Source organism: Ceratotherium simum, chromosome 21 (assembly GCF_057802395.1).
Source record: "Ceratotherium simum simum isolate JZ-2026a chromosome 21, ASM5780239v1, whole genome shotgun sequence".
NCBI lineage: Eukaryota > Metazoa > Chordata > Mammalia > Perissodactyla > Rhinocerotidae > Ceratotherium > Ceratotherium simum.
The window spans coordinates 9,140,793-9,151,025 of record NC_141920.1 but is presented as its reverse complement, the minus strand read 5'-3'; the positions used below and the strand labels follow the sequence as shown (position 1 = coordinate 9,151,025).

At 44.1% G+C, this 10,233-nt stretch overlaps 1 long non-coding RNA gene across 1 annotated transcript; it reads left to right on the top strand.

Moving 5' to 3' along the window:
- Nucleotides 1-117: 117 nt before the first annotated feature.
- Nucleotides 118-4,815, top strand: LOC147914185 (uncharacterized). The gene is made up of 2 exons (XR_015555551.1): nucleotides 118-323; nucleotides 2,757-4,815. It is a non-coding gene; the product is annotated as an uncharacterized LOC147914185 (long non-coding RNA).
- The last annotated feature ends 5,418 nt before the right edge of the window (nucleotides 4,816-10,233 follow it).

Here is a 10,233-nt window from a genome sequence, read left to right as displayed (position 1 = left end):
TGGGTCAGAAAGTGCTCAGGAGCAGCTGTTGCGCCCTCCCTCGGCCCAGCCGCTCGGAGACGCCCCGCCCCCTGCCTCACCGGCCGCGCGGCCCCGCCCCGAGGCCCCGCCCCGGGCCCACGTGACCCGCGCAGGCGCGCCCCTGCCCCGCCCACCGCCGCGGACTCCGCCCCCGGGACGCGAGCCAGCGGACGAGCGCGCGCACTCCGTGTTCTCGCCCTGCGATTCCCGCGCACGCGCGCGCCTTTCACCGCCCCCACACCCCCGCCTCCCGCCATCCGGCTTAACGTGGCCCGCGCGCGCCCCGACGGTTCCAGTGACAGGTACGCGGGGGGGGGGGGGGGGGGGGGCCACGAGGGCAGCGCGCAGGCGCAGATCCAGGCCTCTGCCTCGCCGCCTCCCCCTCCTTGCAAGGTGTGCCCAGGAGAGGGGAGGGGCTGGTAGCCCGAACTCTTGGATCATCCAGAATTTCCAACAAACAAAAAGCCTTCACCCCCATTTGGGTAGGTTAGAAGGCGGCGGTTCACAAACACCATTCTTTCCGATTTTCTTCAAGTGTGAGGAAGGTCGATGAGATAAGATGATTAAAATGTTTTTTTAATTAGTGCCTCCATAAAGCTAGCCTTTAATTGCTGCTGTTTTTCTGAAAGCGCTGGGCTTGTGCTGCTATTATAACTTGAGATTTCTAAACTTGGCCTAGGTTCCAAGAATTCACTTGGCTTTGATAGAAATCCACGTGGATGAAGCGGGCTTAACCTGGGGACAAAAAAAAAAAACTAGCCTTGCCCCCTCCTCCCCACGCCCAACTCATTTAGTTTCCCAACTGTTCTTTTCCTTACAAAAAAAAGAAAAGATGATGATTCCAAAGGCCTGTGCTATTCCCCCATTTTAAGTACACCCCAAGGAGGGACCAGAGAAGCAACAATCACATCCACCAAGTTTTCTGCCCCAAGATGCAAACGAATGCAAATACAAACGGCGCTATGCAAGTCACCATAAACAAAATAGCCAAGTATTTGTTTTATTGGCCTTCGGTGTATCCAAAATGGAAAAACTTAAAACATCAAGAAAGGCACTTCAAGTATATATTTAATAAATCCGGGGGTGGGGGGAAGCACTACATAAATGCTCCACTAGTGAGCAATGCAATCCTTAATAAATAGGAAATGGAATTTGAAAGACAGCTTCTTAGCAAAGGGGAAGAATTTGCCAAGTGTGATGTTTTGCTGTCATTTTATATTTAACTACTAACCCCACATATGGTCTGGTTAGTCTTTTTTAAAAAGGAAGTGAACCAATTACTTACTCACACTTAATTAATTAGCAGTGCCAGAAGTAGACTCTTAGGCCAGCACTCTTTTTTTACTCAAGAACACTGATATTGATCATTTCTAGTAGTAGTTTTCCTTTTCTCAGGTTAAGATGAATACCTTTCTTTAAAATATTTGTTAAAGCCTTGTAAGTAGCCACATCCTAAAACACAGTCCAAAAATAAACTCTTCATAAACAAGAAACTTCATTTAACTTATCAAAAGGGCTTGGAGCAGGGCTACAAAACAAAGAAACTATGAACAAATGGGACCAGGTTGAGTCTTAACATAAGGGTAGCCTCACTCTACATGTTAATGGATAACCTTTGAACTCTGAAACCTTGAATGCTGTAAACACAATAGCACTGATAGTTAAAAATCCTAGTGTCAAAATTGAGCAAAAAAGAAAAGTCCAAACTTTTCAGAAGGAATAGGAAAACAATCAAATGTTTTGACAAATAATCGTTTCACTAAGAACAGTAAGGCTCCTGGCTCTCAGACCTTGTTGCTACTGAATTATTTTCTGAGCAAAAACGGTTGTGCTTTTCTTTTCTCTATGCGCTCACAAAGCTACCACTGTTAGCATAATAGCATCATATGGTTTGTTAGTCACTGTTTTCTCTCTCCCCCTGCCCCCAAAAAACCTTATTATGTTGTAGCTTTTAAAATTGAAAGATAATTGTATTAACAGATCGATCTGCTAAGAGTTTTATATGTGATCCTTATGTTTGAGCAAAGAATTACAAAGAACCTTATTCCTGGAGATGAGCCAACAAAACTGGGAAATCGTTGCAAAATTCTGCCAGTGACTGAGCGCTGGGTTGCAAACACACACTGCGTTTTTAAATGGACATAAGAGGATTTGAATTCGCTGTAAGGGTTTCTCTGAGACACATCTCCCTTTTGAAGGTGGAGACTCATACTTAAGATTTATTTGGAAAGCATGTATAGTTAAAACAATTACAAATGGAAACTTCAAACGTAACAAGAGAACACTGAAATATTTTGTTTTGTAGTAAAAGCTAAGAACTCATATTATTATTGTATAAAATGAAAATTGAAAATCGAACGTTGGTCTATGTATACTTAGCTCCACCCACACGCAATCCTGTTTTGCCATCACCCCCTAGCTAGACTATCTCTCAAGGAGTCAGGTGCTGCAGAGACGCAGGCAACACAAAGAAAGAATGGAACCAGAAATGTCCCTTCAAATGTGAGCTGGTGCTCTGCATATGTTACTCGGGGAAAGGGGGAAAAAGCCCCACTTCACCTCTTTCTAATGTGACAAACATCAGCTACACCTCATTTTCACAATTATCCAAACAGACCAGCCCTCCTTAAGATATATTTCCTAGTGTATGCTTACAACATCGCACCATTATCTCTGATTTAATCCTAGTGAGATGAGACCTCTTCGTTCAGCTAACTTCTGATTTTTCTCTCCAGATCCTGCCTGCCACAGCAGTCTCAGATCTAATAACAAAACAAAAAACCCTTCTCATTTGCTATATTTAACATTTATTGGAATCATCTTTTGAGACTTAGCCTTAATTAGAAGAACAGAACACAATACGATCTTCTTATTTCGCAAGTATTCATTTTACTGTGGAACTATTACAGAAAAACGATTTGGAAACTGTATGTAAGTCCCTGGAGCTGAAATGAAGCCAACACAGATACTCGACTTAAAAGAATTCAGTGTTCAGAGCAAGAAAACCTGAAAAACTGCAGTGAGGAGTTAGCAGGAAAAGAAAAGGAAAAAGTTAGGCAAACCTGCCAGCTTTTGCAAACTACAAAGGACATTTGAGAAGGAACCAGGACAGCCCTTTTAACACGACTGAATGCACTAAATTAAGTAGGGATCTCTAACAACTCCAGGAAACCCCACACTTCTCTCTTTTCTAAGTTTCGTGATCCCACTCAATTCATCTCACAATTTTAAACCCTCCATAAAACATATAATAATATAGGATAAAAATAAATAGCAGAAATTACCTTTCAGAAGTGGAGGCAGTGCCTGGAACCTGGAGACTCTCTCTGAGTTTGCCAGTCCACCTGGCTCGAAACAATACTGGAAGAGATGTGATTGCTGGTTTTTACAAGCAAACCAAAAAGGGAGGGGCCAAGAATAAGGCCCAATTTAAATAGAGGTTTAGATACAATCCCCACTTGATTAAATTAATCAATCTTGATAATGTGTGAAGAACACTTTAACTGTTTGTCCCCTTAGCAAGTTTGATGAGTGCCCTCCCCCCTTTTCAAGCGCAACTTATTTATGTCTTCCCCTACTATTCTAGATGGTTTTCCAAGGTTGACTTCACTCAAAATGTAAATGTAAATTTTCTTTAAAAAATTACATGTGTCACAAAACTTTTGGAGCATCTCTTTAAAGCTTTTTGCGCTCATCTGATATTCCAAATGGGGAGTTGGGGATGAGGAGAGGCAGGCAAAGAGGAAGGTAACAGTTATTGAAATCCGATCTCCATCCTCATCTCAATAAATGGAACCATCTTCTTACACCCATTTAAGCCAAAACCTAGACGTCACATTATGATAATCTCATCTCCAGCCCCCTCACACACACACGCACGCACCTTTAATCCATCAGCAAACCCTATACAGTGTCATTTCTATCTTAATATATCTCAACTTTGCCCACTTCATCTCTAACACAAGCCGGCTCCGCAGCCCCACCAAGACCTCTTACTCTCGCCTCTAAATATATTGAGTATGCCAGGTTTCTCCAAGGTTCTTCCTTTCTAGGTTTGCCTTCCATTCTCCACCCATAGCCCAAGAGATCTTTTACAGTGTAAATCAGATCATGTCACCGCCCTGCTTAATGGCTCCCTATTGCCTCAGGAAAAAAGAACAAACTGCGGAGCCTGCCTCACCAGCCCTGAAGATCTGGCCGGGCCTAACTCTCCAGCCTCAAGTCTTGGCAAGCCCTTCACTTAGAGTTCTAAGCTTCAGCCATCAGGCCTTGTCTCTGGCCCGGAGCCTTCAGACCTGTGGTTGTCTTTGCCTCGTACTCGCTTCCCTTCCCACTCGTTCAGGAAATCAGCTTCTGTTCCTCCTGAAAGTGGTTAAACCCATGCTCTCTGGGGGTGCCCTCTGACAAGGCGCCAGAGCGTTCTCTCCAACCGCTTGAGCTCAAGTAGTGTTCTACCCCCCGAAAACTACATTAATCCTAGAATATCGTTTACTCTCTGCGTATCAGTTTCCTCATCCACAAAATGGGGTGATGATGATAAATAAGAAGAGGAAGAGGAAAAGGAAGAAGAAAATCTTAAAAGTTCTCATCACAAGGAAAAAAATTTGTAACTATGTGAGGTGATGGGTGTTAACTAATTGTGGTGATCATTTTGCAATATTTACATATATCAAATCGTTATGTTGTACACCTTAAAGTTATACAGTGATATATGTCAATTATAGCTCGATAAAACTGGAAAAAGAAGAAATACATATAATTATTTATGTAAATAATAAATATTTTTGTATAAGATTCTTTGGAGAATTAAATAAGACACTGCGCAAAGTAGTAAGGCCAGATTTTGGGGGGCTGGCACTGTTCTAGGCACGGGAAGACAGAGCCTACACTAAGTAGCACACAAAATCCGGTCCTTTTGGAGTTTATCTTCTAGAGGGAGACAGACAACACACAGATAGCTATATTTGCAAATGAGGGTCACTGGAGACGGGGAGGTGCCTGCTGCTTTAATTGGGGCTCCCTGAGGAGCAGCAACCTCCAGGAAGTCAGGTGGCAGGGCATACTAAGACGGGGAGCAGAGGGTGAGAAGGCTCAGAGCACAAGAGAGCCTGGCTGGGGAAAAGAACTGCAAGGAGGCGGGTGCATCTGGGGCCCAGCGAGTGAGGACAGGGGAGCACGGAAATAAGGCAGGTCCTTGTCAAGACAGTGGCAAGGACTGGTTTCTTTCTTTTTTTTTTTTTAAAGATTTTATTTATTTATTTCCCCCAAAGCCCCAGCAGATAGTTGCATGTCATAGCTGCACATCCTTCTAGTTGCTGTATGTGGGACGCGGCCTCAGCATGGCCGGAGAAGCGGTGCGTGGGTGCGCGCCCGGGATCCGAACCCGGGCCGCCAGCAGCGGAGCGCGCGCACTTAACCGCTAAGCCACGGGGCGGCCCGAGGACTGGTTTCTGACTCTAGTTGCGGTAGGATTTCGGAGATGGTCAATTCTCCATCCTCACTTTATTTGCCACACCTGCAGCTCTTGATAGAGTCAGCCCCTTCCTCTTCCATGAAACACTTTTCCCTCCATTCGGGACACCTCGTCCTCCTGATTCCCCCAGTCTGCACTGGCTGCCCCTTCACGGTCCTCGTGTTGCTAGTTCTTTCTCCTCTCCCTGACCTCCGGACTTTGAAAGGCCCCAGGGGCCCATGCTGGTGCCTTGTCTTCTCTCCCTTATTCATTCCCCAGGTGATTTCATCCAGCCCAATGGCTCAAAATAGCACCTATATGTTGAGGGCTCCTAAATTTATATATTTCCCACACAGACCTCTCCCTCAAAACATATTTCCAGGGCCGGCCCCGTGGCTTAGCGGTTGGGTGCGCGCGCTCCGCTGCTGGCGGCCCGGGTTCGGATCCCGGGCGCGCACAGATGCACCACTTCTCCGGCCATGCTGAGGCCGCGTCCCACATACAGCAACTGGAAGGATGTGCAACTATGACATACAACTATCTACTGGGGGTTTTGGTGGGAAAATAAATTAAATTAAATTAAAAAAAACATATTTCCAACTGCCTACTCCATCTCAGGAATGAATTCTAGATTCCACTCTCAGACATTCTCCTCCCACAATCCTCCACCACTGATGGATATTTAATATCGTGGAATTGGATGAGCTTCGGGAAGGGAATGTGGATGGAGAAGAAAGGGTGGGTAGAGAGATGGGTTAGCCACTGACATTAGCTCATGCACCCCTCCCTGCCAGGTACCCCCAGAGCTCAAACCCATGCAGTTATACTCATTACCCATCATAGTAATTGTTGGTTACTGCCTGGCCTCCTCCCACTGGACTCTAAACTCCACAAACGTAGTTGACACTGAGTCTTGTTCTCTGCCGCATCCCTGAGCCTTAGCATGATGTCTGCCTACAGCAGTGATCAATAAGTGTTCAAAACAAATGAATATGGAATTGAAGAATGATACACAGAAATCAGCCACAGTGAGGTCCAGTGGGAAGGGAAATGAAATTTGGGTCTTCAGGCCAGACACTGGGGTCTTGGCTCAGTTTCCTCATCTGTAAAATGGGGATGATAACCTCTACTTGGCCCCGCCATTGGGTGGTTGGGTTGCCCCATGTCATACCACAGGGGAAGCACAGGGTTGTTTTTATGATGACTGTTGTCATGAATACTGAGTATCAACTCTGCACAGGGCTCACTTGTGTTTAGGGCTCATCTTTGAATATACCTGGCACTCTATTTTCTCAGCTCCCCCGACAACATTTCCATTAGACCTGAAACTCCAGAGGTTCTGCAGTTTGCTAGGAAGAACATTCAGAGTCTTTGACCTCACTTTTCTCCTTTCCTTCCGTCTCCCCTTTTCAGATGAGATAAATGGTGTAGAGAGTGGTTTGTGTAGTTGGTTGGTTAGGAATTTTATTTTATTTTATTTTTTGATCTGAACCAGACGGTTAACTCCATTACGAGTGGAGACTTGTCCAAACTCACACCCAGAAGTGCCTCCTGCATTTCTCTGCCTGGGCATGGGTTGGGTGGACTAGAGCACTGATATTTCAAAAAAATTCTATGCCAAATGCAGGGCCAGCACACCGAGATAAACGGGAACACTTCCTGAGCTCTCAGTGTGTGCTTTCCACTTTGTAACTCCTTCACCCCTCCTAACAACCCTGTGAGGTAGGACCTATATTTTTCCATTTTTCAGATGCAGAGGGCACAGAGGGATTAAGTAGGTCTCCCAAGTCCCACTGTTGATAAGCAGCAGCACTGGGAGTCTAAATCCAGCCCCTGCCTCTAGGGACTTCGTCCTTACCCACAGATACATGGCCCCCCCTCAGGCCCAGCTCCCCTGCTTAGATCTCCAACCTCAGCTCCTACCTCCCCATCTCCCCCCACCTCTCTGTCCTGCACCACAAGGGCCTCCTTTCCTACAGGAAGTGGCCAAGCCCCACCCCTACACCCCACTGGTATATCCCTAGGGCCTTGAACCATGCCTAGCACATAGTAGATGCTCATTAAATACTGGATAAAAAATGAGTATGTGATTCCTGTGTGCCAGGCACTTCACATCCATTATCTCATTCCATTCTCCTAGTAACACAATGAAATGGCTATTTTTAGTCTTGCTTTCAATGCAGAGAGGTTCAATATGCGTTCAACCAACAGAATGCAGGCCTACTGTGTTAAGTGCCTGGCATTTTTTCCGCATGCCAAGGACATAACTGTAAAGAAAGCGAAGTCTGTGTTTACAGAGCTACCATTCCAGCAGAAGCGCAGGCAATCACGTCTCGGTCACATTGATCCTTTCAAAAGTCAAGTCTGAATACATCAGGGCCCTGCCTAAAACTCCCAATATCTCTTAGAATAAAAATAAAATTGCTGAACGTGGCTGGCAGGATCTGGTGAGCCCTACGAAGACTGGATTTTATTCCAAGAGCACTGGGAAGCCAGGAAAGGGAATGGAAGTAAAACTGAAAGACCTATGACCTTTGAAGAACTGTTTCTTCCTCAAGAAGTTCTCTCCTGAAATATCTCATCCTGCTTAAACAAAGAGGACGTGGCAAACTTCAATAAGTCGTAGTCCTTTTTCTTCAAGCTCACATTTTCCTCTGCTTGTGTCCCCATATGATCATAGAATCAGAGCTGTCCCTGATAAGCATGCCTGGCACTAGCTGGACTAGCTGTCATCATATTATTAATCTTCACCCCTTTAGTTGTTACTGCCTTTTCTTTAAAAAGAGGAAACTGAGGCTGAGGATGGTTGAGTAGGCTGCCTGAGGTCACACAGCTAACAGTTTGTTTCCCTACCTTCCAGACGACACGGACGCCAATGGGCCATTTGAACCCAAGGTCAAACCTCAGCTCGGTCACCAACCTAAATTTCCTCACTTCTAGAAATCTACACTGATGCACATTTCTTGACACCCTATTTCCTGAATGTTCACCAGTCAGCCACGTGTGGCTCTGGGGCAAGGTTGAAACATCCTCACCCAACATTCCACCCCTCCCCCCATTCTGGAAGAGCAATATTCCACTTGGTTGCCCCAGGGCTAGTCTCCTCCCACCTGTCACTCCCTTGTGATGTTGGTGAACCTGCCTACATGTCTATCTTCCCCAATAGACTGCAAATCTCCTTTGAAGGTAGGGAAGAAAGGTCACGTAAATTTATGTCCCAACAGCAATTAGCAGAGTGCTTTTTGCACAGAGCTGGGAGGCAATGAATGTTTGTAAAATGAAAATGTCCTAGCCTAGGTCTCATCCTTCCTTGCCTTCCTTTACATTGCCCCTCAGAGCTAATCAGTTAGTAAATCTTACAGATCCTATCATCCCAATCTCTCTCAAATGCACCCTTTCCTTTCTCTTCCCACCATCTTTGTTTCCTTCAGATCCATATAATAATCTTAAAACCAGTCCTCCTGTACCTGTCCTTCCTAGCCCAGAATACTTTTTCCTAAACCCCACAAATAACCATCCTGCTACTGCCCTGTGCAAAAATCTCCAATTTTACCAAAATAAGTCATAGTTCCCTCTCTTAGGATACAAAACTACACCATGGCCCCAGCCAACCTTTCAGCCAAATTCATTCCATAAACATTGATTGACCACTACCTTGTCCCAGGCACTTGGCTGGTAGTAGTTAAAGAGTGAGGTACAAAACAAATTGGATTCCTGCCCTTGTGGAGCTTATATTTTAATAGAATAGACATTAAACAAATTAAAACATAAATAAATAGATAAACATATAATTATGGTACCTACCCTAGAGAAATAAGCACTCAGGTACACAAAGAAGCATACACAAGGATGTTCAATGCAGCATTGTTTATAACACTGAAAAATCAGAAACAACCTACGTGTCCATCAAAAGGAAACGGCCACATAAACTATGGTATATCCAAATTTAAGAATAGAGACAGCAATTGGAAAGAATAAAGTAGTTAGTGCCACATGAACTCATGTACCTAGATCACCAAGACATTGTGAAGTAAAGTAAGTAAAAAAAAAAAAAAAAATCAAGCTGCAAAAAGGTATGCCATTTTTGTTTAAAAACACACAAAATGATATATTTTCTAAAGGAAATAATGTATATGTATATAATATATTGGTATGTATGTGTATATATATTATATATATATACACACACACAGATCATAAGAAATATATATGCTGATCGTTTTGCAATATATACAAATATTGAATCATTATATTGTGCACCTGAAACTAATATCCGTAGTGTTATATGTCAATTATATCTCGATAAATAAATAAGAAAGAAATCTATATGCAAATACGTGAATAAAAGGTGGGAAGGCCCATACCAAAAGTGGTTAATTCTCAAAAGTGGGCAAGCATCCAGGACAGTTTGTTGGTGACTAAATATTTTGATCTTTTTACATGTAAAACATATTCATATTTTACCTGTACAATTAAAAATTAGTTGCCTATTAACATAGAATTCCAAATTGTGTCAAATACTCTGGGGAATAAAAAATGAGGAAGAAGACTTTTAGGATTTCCATATACTGCTTTTGGATAAACCATTCTCTACTTACCCACCTCCTGGTTCTGTGCACGCTGTCTGTCCCACCCTGACTTTGAATGTCCCAAACCTGTGTGCCATGTATATGGCAAAAGTCAACCTACAGCCATGCTACCCATCCCTCAAGGCCCACTCCAAAGGGTTCAGTCACTCTTTGCTCAATGCCTCCTTTATG